Source organism: Sinocyclocheilus grahami, unplaced genomic scaffold (genome assembly GCF_001515645.1).
Source record: "Sinocyclocheilus grahami isolate Dianchi unplaced genomic scaffold, SAMN03320097.WGS_v1.1 scaffold931.1, whole genome shotgun sequence".
NCBI lineage: Eukaryota > Metazoa > Chordata > Actinopteri > Cypriniformes > Cyprinidae > Sinocyclocheilus > Sinocyclocheilus grahami.
The window spans coordinates 249014-259369 of NW_015506110.1; positions in this window are offsets into that span (position 1 = coordinate 249014).

A 10356-nucleotide genomic window follows, 5' to 3' on the forward strand; every position below is an offset into this window, starting at 1 on the left:
GGAGTACAGTCAAGTACAGTCACTTGCTGTGTATTGCAAACTAAACAATTGGCATGCAAACACAACATCTAAATAGAAAACCACTCTTAAACTGCCTGAATGCCATTGCATTAGATGCAGAGTATCTAAAGTGTCATTCGTATCGAATGATGGTTTTCGCTGAACTACCTTCGCTTTTGGGAGTGTTTTTTTTTTGCTGTGACTTTTAATCAGTTGATGTTTTGATGGTTTTTAGTGGGTGTCATTTCTCCTCAAGTTCACACAGAGCTGCAGTTCATCAACATTCAGCTAACGTTTGACCAGCAGTGCTACATTACCTTTTGATTTCATTTTCAAAAATATATGAGTGTTTCTTCAGCTTTGAGCACTTTTATGTCCCATGGGTTGATTTTTATTCAAACTAACAGGTTTATTTATTTATTTTCTTTTTGAAAATAAAGGTGACATTAAAATGGTCTTGTAAGATTTTTACCATGTCCATTTTTATTTGCTACTTTTCAGTTGCCCATCTTGGTTTGATTGTTTTACCCTCGTCCCAGACTTAGAAATTGTATTATGAATATAAAGGCCTATAATATAAAGGTGTGTCTTAAATGTGTAATTAATTGTAGAACCACTGTATGTGTAAAACATAATAATAATCATCATACACTACATAGTAAAAATGATTTTTCATTATGCTATTGAAGTACCCCCCCCAAAAAAAAAATCTCCTTCCAAATTTCACGTTTAATTCAATGTGTTACTTGCCAATTCTTGGCGATTGTTTCGCCACCAATTGTTTCCAAAAACATTGTGTTACCTGTGAAGTGTGAAATTGTTTCAGCTTGATTTATGTTAAATGTTCTGTGATGTTTCTGTAAATATGGTAACACTTTAAGCCTTTATGTAAAATGCATTATAAAGGTATGTATAGCATATGTTGAAATCAACATATGTTGAAGGTCAAATGCAGTATATTTTTTGTTTTGTTTTAATGTGTAATGAATAGATATGCATTAAAATGTATTATAACTGCATTTACAATTATCATGCAATGCATTTTTGAGTTGCATTACAAGACGAAATTGCATTGCATTAAAACTACTTTTATAATGCATTGTATCTAAAGGCTTTAAGTATTTAAGTGTTACCGCACGTTTCTTTTCTATTTCTTTCTTCTTTCCTTTCCTTGAGGTTGATATCTGTTCGTATGTGTGAGAGCTGTGAGAGTCTAAACTGACAGGAGGAGCAGATGATTTACCTGCCGTGCGTTTTTAAAACAGCTGCTACTGAATACATCTGAAAATCCTGCAGCACCATTTGGAGGAAACTAGAAAGAAGCTCGGCGAGAGCGAAATAGCAGGTGACAGAAAAGTGTCTGGTGTGTTGTAGCAAGCAGAGGTGGAGCCCATGCATTATGTGCATTTGTCTGCATCGCTCCCAATGCAAGCTGACATTTAAGCTACCACACTGGAAAAGCAATAGTTAGAAGGAACAGCAAAACAGAAATTGTGTGCCTTCAAGGGAAACCAAGGCTTGTGCTCGCTCTGTCTCTTTCTCCGCAGTCCGGGATGTTGACTATCCCAGCGAGATGGGGAAAATGATGTTTGCCTGTGTCTGTTCAACAAACGGCGCCAGCTGAAATCATTACCAGCCAGACACTCCCAGAGAAGCCATGTGCATCCCACGGATCTCTTACACTAAAACACTCACCTCGACAGGCCTCGGCAGGTGGAATTACTTTCCAGAGAAACTTCACTGTGCTGCGCAAACTCTCGCTCCATCAAAGGAGAACATTTACTGTAACTAGGACACTTTGAGGCTAATTCTATCTTGTTTCAGCTGGAGGAATATTTCTCTTTAAGATTAGGTGTGCATGGAAGCCCAATTCCACCACTGAATACAAACTAAAACAAGGTAATTGCGACTTTTTATCTCACAATTCTGACTTTTTTCTCGCAATTCTGACTTTTATCTCAGAATTACAAGATATGAGCTCACAATTCACAGAAATAAAGTCTGAATTGTGAGATAAATTGTAAGAAAACGTTTTTTCTTCAGAACTTGACTGTATAACACAAAAAAAATATGCTAGTCTATGACCCACAATTGTGAGAAATAAGTCAGCATCTTTAAATATCTCGCACTTTTGAGTTTATTTCTCGCATTTGTAAGTTTATGTCATGCAATTCTGACTTTAAAACTCATAATTAGGAGTTTAAAGGCCTCTAACACTAGCTTGCTCTATTATTTTTCTATTCTATCTGTTTTCTTTTTATTTATTATATAATAAAAAAACAACAACCTTGCTACGTGTACTGCGTTAAGCTAACTGAGACTTGCATATCATTGCTCTCTTGTTGATTTTGATTGCTTCCATTGTCCTCATTTATATGTCCCTTTGGATAAAAGCGTCTGCTAATTGACTAAATATAAATGTTAAATCTTGCGATTCAGAGGAAACAAGTCAGAATTGCGAGTTTATATCCCATGTTTCTGACTTTATTTCTTGCAGTTGTGACTTTTAATCCAGCAATTCTGACTTTGTCACTCGCAAATGGGAGTTTAAATCTCGTAAATCTGAGAAAAAATGTCAGAATTGCGAGATAAAAAGTCACAGTTACCTTGTTTTATTTTAATTTTTTTATCCAGTGGCAGAAACAGGCTTCCATAGATGAGCGTCTATGACGAGACAGCCTGCGTTAATCAGCCGAGCTCTTCCAGTGGAGCCAGCGTTCTGTCGTCAGAGCGGCTGTAATTTGACGAGTTACCCAACATCGGTCCTGAGCTGTTAATGTGACATTGAGCGCTGGCACGAGAGAGTCTGAGCTAGAGAGAAAGAGCAAGATTGAACGCAGAAGGCTTTGCGGATTGGAGTTTGATAGCATCATATCAGCAAGCTTTAGTGTCGTCTGAAATATGTATTGCATTAGAGACCGTCTGATCTTAGTTTATAACAGATCCTAGTCAATACCATTTGGAGTTTATTTCATAACAGTGTGCTTTAAATGGCTTGTTTAATGGTAAACTCATTCGTGTCACTACAGGATATAAAATATACTGTGATGGAGAAATGTATTTTGGGCTTTGCCTGTTTGACACAAATATAACAGCGCCAGAGTCTCTGCTCTTACAATATGGATTGAGAAGTGACCTTTTTTGTTATTGTAATTGACAGAGATCATAGGTTGCATTGCGCTTTCAGATCTCCTTAAAGGAACACTCCACTATTTTTGAAAATAGGCTCATTTTCCAGCTCCCCTAGAGTTAAACAGTTGAGTTTCACCGTTTTCGAATCCACTCGATTTCGAAGCACTTTTAGCTGTAGCTTAGCATAGATCATTGAATCTGATTAGACCATTAGCATCTCGCTCAAAAATGACCAGAGTTTCTTTATTTTTCCTGTTTAAAACTTGACTCTTCTGTAGTTGCATCGTGTACTAAGACCGACGGAAAATGAAAAGTTGTGATTTTCTAGGCCGATATAGGTTGGGAACCATACTCTCATTCCAGCGTAATAATCAAGGAACTTTGCTGCCGTACCGTGGGTGAAGCAGGCGCAATGATACTACGCAGCGCCTGAAAATAGGCTTATTGGAAGTTACCAAGCTTGGGACTATTTTCAGGTGCTGTGTAATATCATTGTGTAAAGGCCTGTCCATTGATAGCTGACTTTACTGTATTTAAAGATTGAGTCTGTGGGTCCGAAATTTGCATATCTGCACACCTGAGCAGATATATAAGATGTTTGATGAATATTTCACAGCTGCTTGACAGTGCCTCTGTTGTTGTATTAACACAAACATTGGGCCAGCAGTGATAGGGTTACTGTAGATCAGAGCTCATCTGTCTCCTGGCATCTCTCTCTCTCTCTCTGCTCTCTCTGAGTAATTGGTCCATAACCCCTCTTTTCACACATATCTCCAGCATAGCAGGATAGCAGACAACAGACATCGCTCCTCTGACACACGCGCATACTCACACTCAAAAACAGACACTTCCCCTTGCTAAAAATAGCAGCCGCAGCTCAAAGCCTCATTCCAGCGAGGATTTTCAGCATTAGCCTGCAACACACTGGATGTGATGGAGTGTGAGCCAAAGCGCTCCGTCTCTCATTCTCGCCGTCCTCTGTTTACTCTCTCGCTCTCATGGTGTATTCCTCTCCCGCCATCATTTCCATCATTCACACTCGCTTTTTGCCTCCTCTGCCACTCTCCTTCCCAATTTAGCCAGCATCCCGTCTCCTGTGCATGGCCTCTCTCTCTTTCTCTCTCTGTATTAAAGACTCCTCCTGAGCGAGGTCGTGTGGGAGAGAGTCGAGCGCGTTCATGCCCTCACCTGGACTCTCAGTCGGTCGGATGGTATAAAGTCTCCTTAATTGCCTGCAGTCAAAGCAGTTATGAGAATTGATTAAACCCACGACTCCAGACTCGAATTCACACCGCCCTCTGAAACAAGGACATTCGTAGTGTAATTGCGTGAATGTGTCATGTCCGATACACGTAAGAAATACATGCTAGAGGGGTCAGTGGCCTGCCAGCGATGAGGGTTTTATGTGCAGCATGAAGGACAACTTCAACCCCAGTGCAGAATTAACAAGCTCCAATATAAACGGCTTGGTTTCTTGCTGGAATAAGGTGATCAGCAAGTTCAAGGTGTTTTGGAGCAGCCGGGCCTTGATTAACCACAGCCGTCTACTCGTCCAGGAAGACTGACCAAGATGGTTTGTAATCTTAAAATCTCAAAGTGAATATCCACTCTTTTATACTCTACATTCTGATATTGTGATGCCTAAATTATCTCGTAGCATTTGAATGATTGTTTTTAGTTTTAGTGTTTAGTTTATTTATTTCTGTATGTATTTTAGTCTAGTTAAAAAAAAAAATTTTTTGCATTGTATCAATAGAATGGCGGTTTTACAGAAAAGGACAAGTCCTTTGACAAGTCCTCAACTTCCTGATTTCAAATATCTCAACACATGAAAGAAAACTTCACCCACGTGGTCTTTAACCAGCTCGGACAAGCTAATAGCCACGCGCATTGACCAGCTAGAATGACTCGTAGCTTTCCAGCAGAGTGAAAACTCAATGGTGTTTGGCTGACAATGAAAGACTGATTGGACTCCTGATAAAAACCACTCTCTCAGTCTCTGTTTTGGAGGTCATTCATGACAACAGAGGCCATGAATGGATACGGACGGCCGCATGATTACAGACATTAAGCCGCTGGCACAGTAGCCACGACCAAATAACAGTGCTAGAGGGTGGAAAGATGCAGTTGTTTCAGTTAAACCCCTCATGTGTAATTAGACAGAGGAAGAATGATGTTTTTGGTGGTGTTTTGGGCCGCTTTCATTCCAGCAAACCCCTCGCATGCATTGATATCCGAAATCAACAATTTCAGAGAGATGATGTGAACTCTTCTTATCGCTCTTCAATGGATTCCTTCATTTTCTGCCGTGGCTTCTGCCTACTGTGCCAAAGACCAGTTCTTTTGCCCCATGAATATGTTTTCCTCTCCCATGTATCTATCCATCAATCTGCTTAACTCTCTGGACTCAGTGTGTGATCGGCGAGGGCTGCTTTTATAGAGTTCAGGTCACACTGTGAAACGCTCTGTCCGCGGCGCCTCGGCGTTTGATGCCCGTCCTTTGTCCTCGGGCCTCGCCCATCATCTTTATGACACTGATGAAATGTGCTGTGAACATAAAGGCTCTAAAGTGGTGGAGGTGAAATCATTTTGAACGAAGAACTGGTTCGCTCTCTCTCTTCTTCTCAGTAGTTTTCTCTTAAAATGTATATGAAACATGCCATTTTATATGGAGGAGGCATTGTGAAAATATGAAGACATACTTGTCCTTTGACTATAATGAAAAAGATTTAAAGAAGGCATTGTGCTGTAACCTAACATTTTTTCAGTAATATGAAAAGGTTGGATTCTATTGTTTTGCACATGTTTTTGTAAATTATTCACATTTGCAAAGTGCCTGAAAAATCTCTCGTGACCTTCCTGTGATATACCTCTTCTGTGACATTTACAGCAATTTTTTACTCATGTTTTCACTGGTTCAGCATTAATGCAACGTCTAATGAATAGCAAAACAAAATAATTCATGATCTGAGTCATTTAAAGGATGTTTGTCACTTTGTTTTACGTCATTGAAAAAGTTGTGGAAAGGTACTTCTAAAGTCAAGTCGTCCTTTATAATTAGTAATAATGTCAAGATTGAATAAACAACATCAGCTTTTATGGAAGAACATTGAACTCTACTGAACGAAATTCAATACTTTACTTTAAATAATCACTAAGAAATGAAAGAGTATACTGTTTGAGCACAGTCTCATCAGAAGTAATAAATATTTTATGATTTGGTGAATCGGTGGTGAGTTTGCGGTTCAGATTTAAGGGTGGACTTATAACTTACAGTTTAAACAGTTTCGTAAGAGTCCGATCGTACAAATCACCAGTTCAAACAATACTTACCTTTCTTACAATACTTAATTTTCATGAGCTCGAGTTGCATGACCCACCATCAGATATTCTGGTGCACATTTATTTTCCAAAATATGTACTCGCCCTTATGTTCTTTCAAATCTATTTGAATTTATTTCTTACTTAATATGCAAAATTATATATCTATATATATATATATATAGATATATAATCTGTTTGACTTTATTATTCCATACAATTGATTAATTTAGTATGCATTTATTTGTGTATTTACTTGTTTTTTTAATAGGTTATGCCATTATGCTTGCTGATATATATGGTATCACACTAATTTAAAGATAGTAAAAACATGCATAGCAGTTGCTGAAATAAACTTATATTTATATTAGATAATATTTACTAAATTAGAAAAAAATAATATGAAAATTAAAAAAAAAAAATTGACTACTAGTGAAAAACAACATTGGTCTTCATTGACTTTCATTGTATTTAATAATAATAATAATAATAATAATAATAATAATAATAATAATAATAATAATAATAATAATAATAATAATAATAATAATAATAATAATAATAATAATAATAATAATAATAATAATAATAATAATAATAATAATAATAATAATAATAATAATAATAATAATAATAAACAACTTTTAAAAATGAATTATTATTATTTTCAGGTGAGCCATCCCTTTAAACTCATTTGTTCTAAAATCATAATCTAAAACAAGAACCTGAAAATGTCCGGTTTTTGAAAAAAACTGTTTTTGTCCATGCAATGAAATTCAGTAGGGTCCAACATACTGGTTGACCAATACATCGGCATCAGCCATCACGACAATCAATATCGGTTGTCCAAAACAACATTGGTCTCCATTGACTCTATTTACTAAATGGACTAGGGAAAAAAATAATCTCTAAATTTCTTACTGATCTTGTTACTAAGGCTTCAAAATCCACTGCTTTCCTCCTTTTTCTCTCTCTGTCAAGCCATGTATCCCAATCCACCACTGCCACCTTGTCACTGGCCTCATTCAGCATGATTTTTCTCCTCCTGTCCTTTCCATTCAACCAGAAGATATTTTTAAATCAATCCTCACTTGTACATTTTCACATAGTTCGTTGTAGATATCAGGGGACGGGGACAATACCGTATGATGGGGCTTCACGAGCACTTAAAGTGAAAGTGTCATGCTGGAGAAGACAGTGGCAGCTCTCTGCACTGGGATTCATTTCCGATGGAGTGTCCCACTTGAGATTTACGCCGGCTACTCCAGCAGCCTCGAGTCATCTAGCGTTCAAGAGTCTGCCTCTCTTTATTTATAAGCATTTATTGCTTATGCATGTTCTGCGATTGGATTCGCGCCGATGGTCTCCCACAGGAGATTGATTTTGGGAATATGCTAGATCTTCATCACATCAGAGCATTTGAAAACACACTTCGGATGAAGATCTGATCTAGATTCGTAAAATGGGAATTGGCCTAATTTTGCAATGCATGAGCTGGTTTGTGATTTTCTAAACTTTTACAGTAGTATCTGGGATCCCGTCGGATGATTTTTTTCTATCTAATGTAGTCCTACTGACAGATCCTTGTACTTTTTCACGAAGAGCATGAACAGGAAATGTCAAATAAATGTCCATCAGGCTTTACATGAGATGTTTATTTTACGGTGTAACTTTACATGGCACAAATTGCTTTGATGTTGTTCCACTTTAGTGCATTCATAGATCAAAGTGTCCCAGGGTACTGCTCTTTCATTTATGATACTGATAATATAAAGAAAGCTTCAGGGCATGTTTGCAAGTGAAGGTGTGCAGTTTTCAAGGCCTTAGCTCTTCTTTTGAAGATTATAAACTGTTGGCGAACGGACAGGATCACTCCAGGAGGTCAACACGCTGGTGTATCTCCTGCTCTCTGTCATGAAATCTCTCATAAACACATACCGCTATGACCACCCAGTTGGACGGATCTCAAACTACTGTTTTTTTAATTCCTTGTTTTGTTGTTGTGATTATTTCATTATTATTATTTTCTTTTCTTTCATGTAAAGCACTTTGAATTACCATTGTGTATGAAATGTGCTATATAAATAAACTTACCTTGCCTATTACATTTCCTTTTTTGTTGTTTATTTATTGGTTTGTTTATTTTATCTTTTTTTAAGAGTAAAGTTACACTTGGTTTCTAACAATTTTTTATATATTTTTTTTCATACAGCTAAATATATTAAGTGTTTTCTGGGTTTTGGACTGTTCCCCTTTTCTTGCAGTTGACATACTGTGTGTATATACTGTATATATATATATGTGTGTGTGTGTGACCCTGGACCACAAAACCAGTCATAAGGGTCAATTTATTGAAATTGAGATGTATACATAATCTGAAAGCTGAATAAATAAGCTTTCCATTGATGTATGGTTTGTTAGGATCGCACAATATTTGGCTGAGATACAACTATTTGAAAATCTGGAATCTGAGGGTGCAAAAAAATCTTTAAAGTTGTCCAAATGAAGTTCTTAGCAATGCATATTACTAATCAAAAATTAAGTTTTGATATATTTACAGTAGGAAATTTACAAAATATCTTCATGGAACACGATCTTTACTTAATACCCTAATGATTTTTGGCATAAAAGAAAAATCGATAATTGTGACCCATACAATGTATTTTTGGCTATTGCTACAAATATCCCCCAGCGACTTAACACTGCTTTTGTTTAAATTATTGCAATTTAAAATAACAGATTTCCATTTTTATAAATTAAAAAATATAATTTATTGCTGTGATGCAAAGCTGATTTTTTTTATCAGCCATTACTCCAGTCTTCAGTGTCACATGATGCTTCAGAAATCATTCTAATATGCTGATTTATTATCAACATTGAAAACAGTTGTGCATGCTTAATTTTTTATTTGTATTTATTTATTTATTGGAACATGTGATACTTTTTTCAGGATTCTTTGATGAATAAAAAGTAAAAAAATAAAAAAAATCCACATTTCTATAATTTCATAACTCTTCTGTGGGACTTATTGAGTTTGATCTGTTGTATTTGATTACTGGTCTCTCTCGGCAGTAGTCTGAACTCATCTGATCTCTCCGTTGGCAGTCGTCTGATATCAGTCGCTGGAATCAAGCAGCAAACGCAAAAGCGACACTGGAGTCCTGACATAAACGGTACATAATTCAGCCGTCAAAATATACTGACCAAACCCAGCCTCAACACAGAGCCGCTTTCCGTTTGTTCCTCGATTGTGTTCTCTCGCCTCTCTCTTTCTCTTTATTCTGTTGTCTAGGTCTTACTATAATTTAATGCAAAATGAAAGGCCTGCTGAAGGCTTGTATCAAGGAGATGGTACAAAAGATGCATCCGCACAGAAAGAGCGAGAGCAAAAGCGTGGAAGAGCTCTGACTCTAATGGAAACCCTCTCCTGGAGATGAGAGTGTTTCATCTTGATACCAACTAAAGTCTGAAATACTCTGCAAATACTGCATTGTAATCAATACAAGCTTCAGTTGACAAAGAAAACAGACTGCAGATCTCTTTCTCATTCGAACAAACCACAGGTGTAACATTAATACTTGAGTTCGGTGCTAAATGATTCTGTTCACCTCTCATGAGCAGAAGTTTGAGATTCCTGGTGTGTTGCACAATAGATCAGAATCAGACAGCTGTGCACAAACATTAGGCAGCTTGATATTTGCTTTTATGGCAAATTAAATATTAAAACATGTTTTTAATTATAAGAGAAAAATGGTTCGTTTAGGGGATGTGTTTGGGCTGTTTTCATTCTTGGCATGTTTGTGTGCAGCGAGCACTTATTAAGAGTTTCTAGTTCTTTTTGAAAGTCGAGATTGTTGAGCGTGTTAACTGTTCAAACCACTATTGTGAATCAGCGTCATTAAG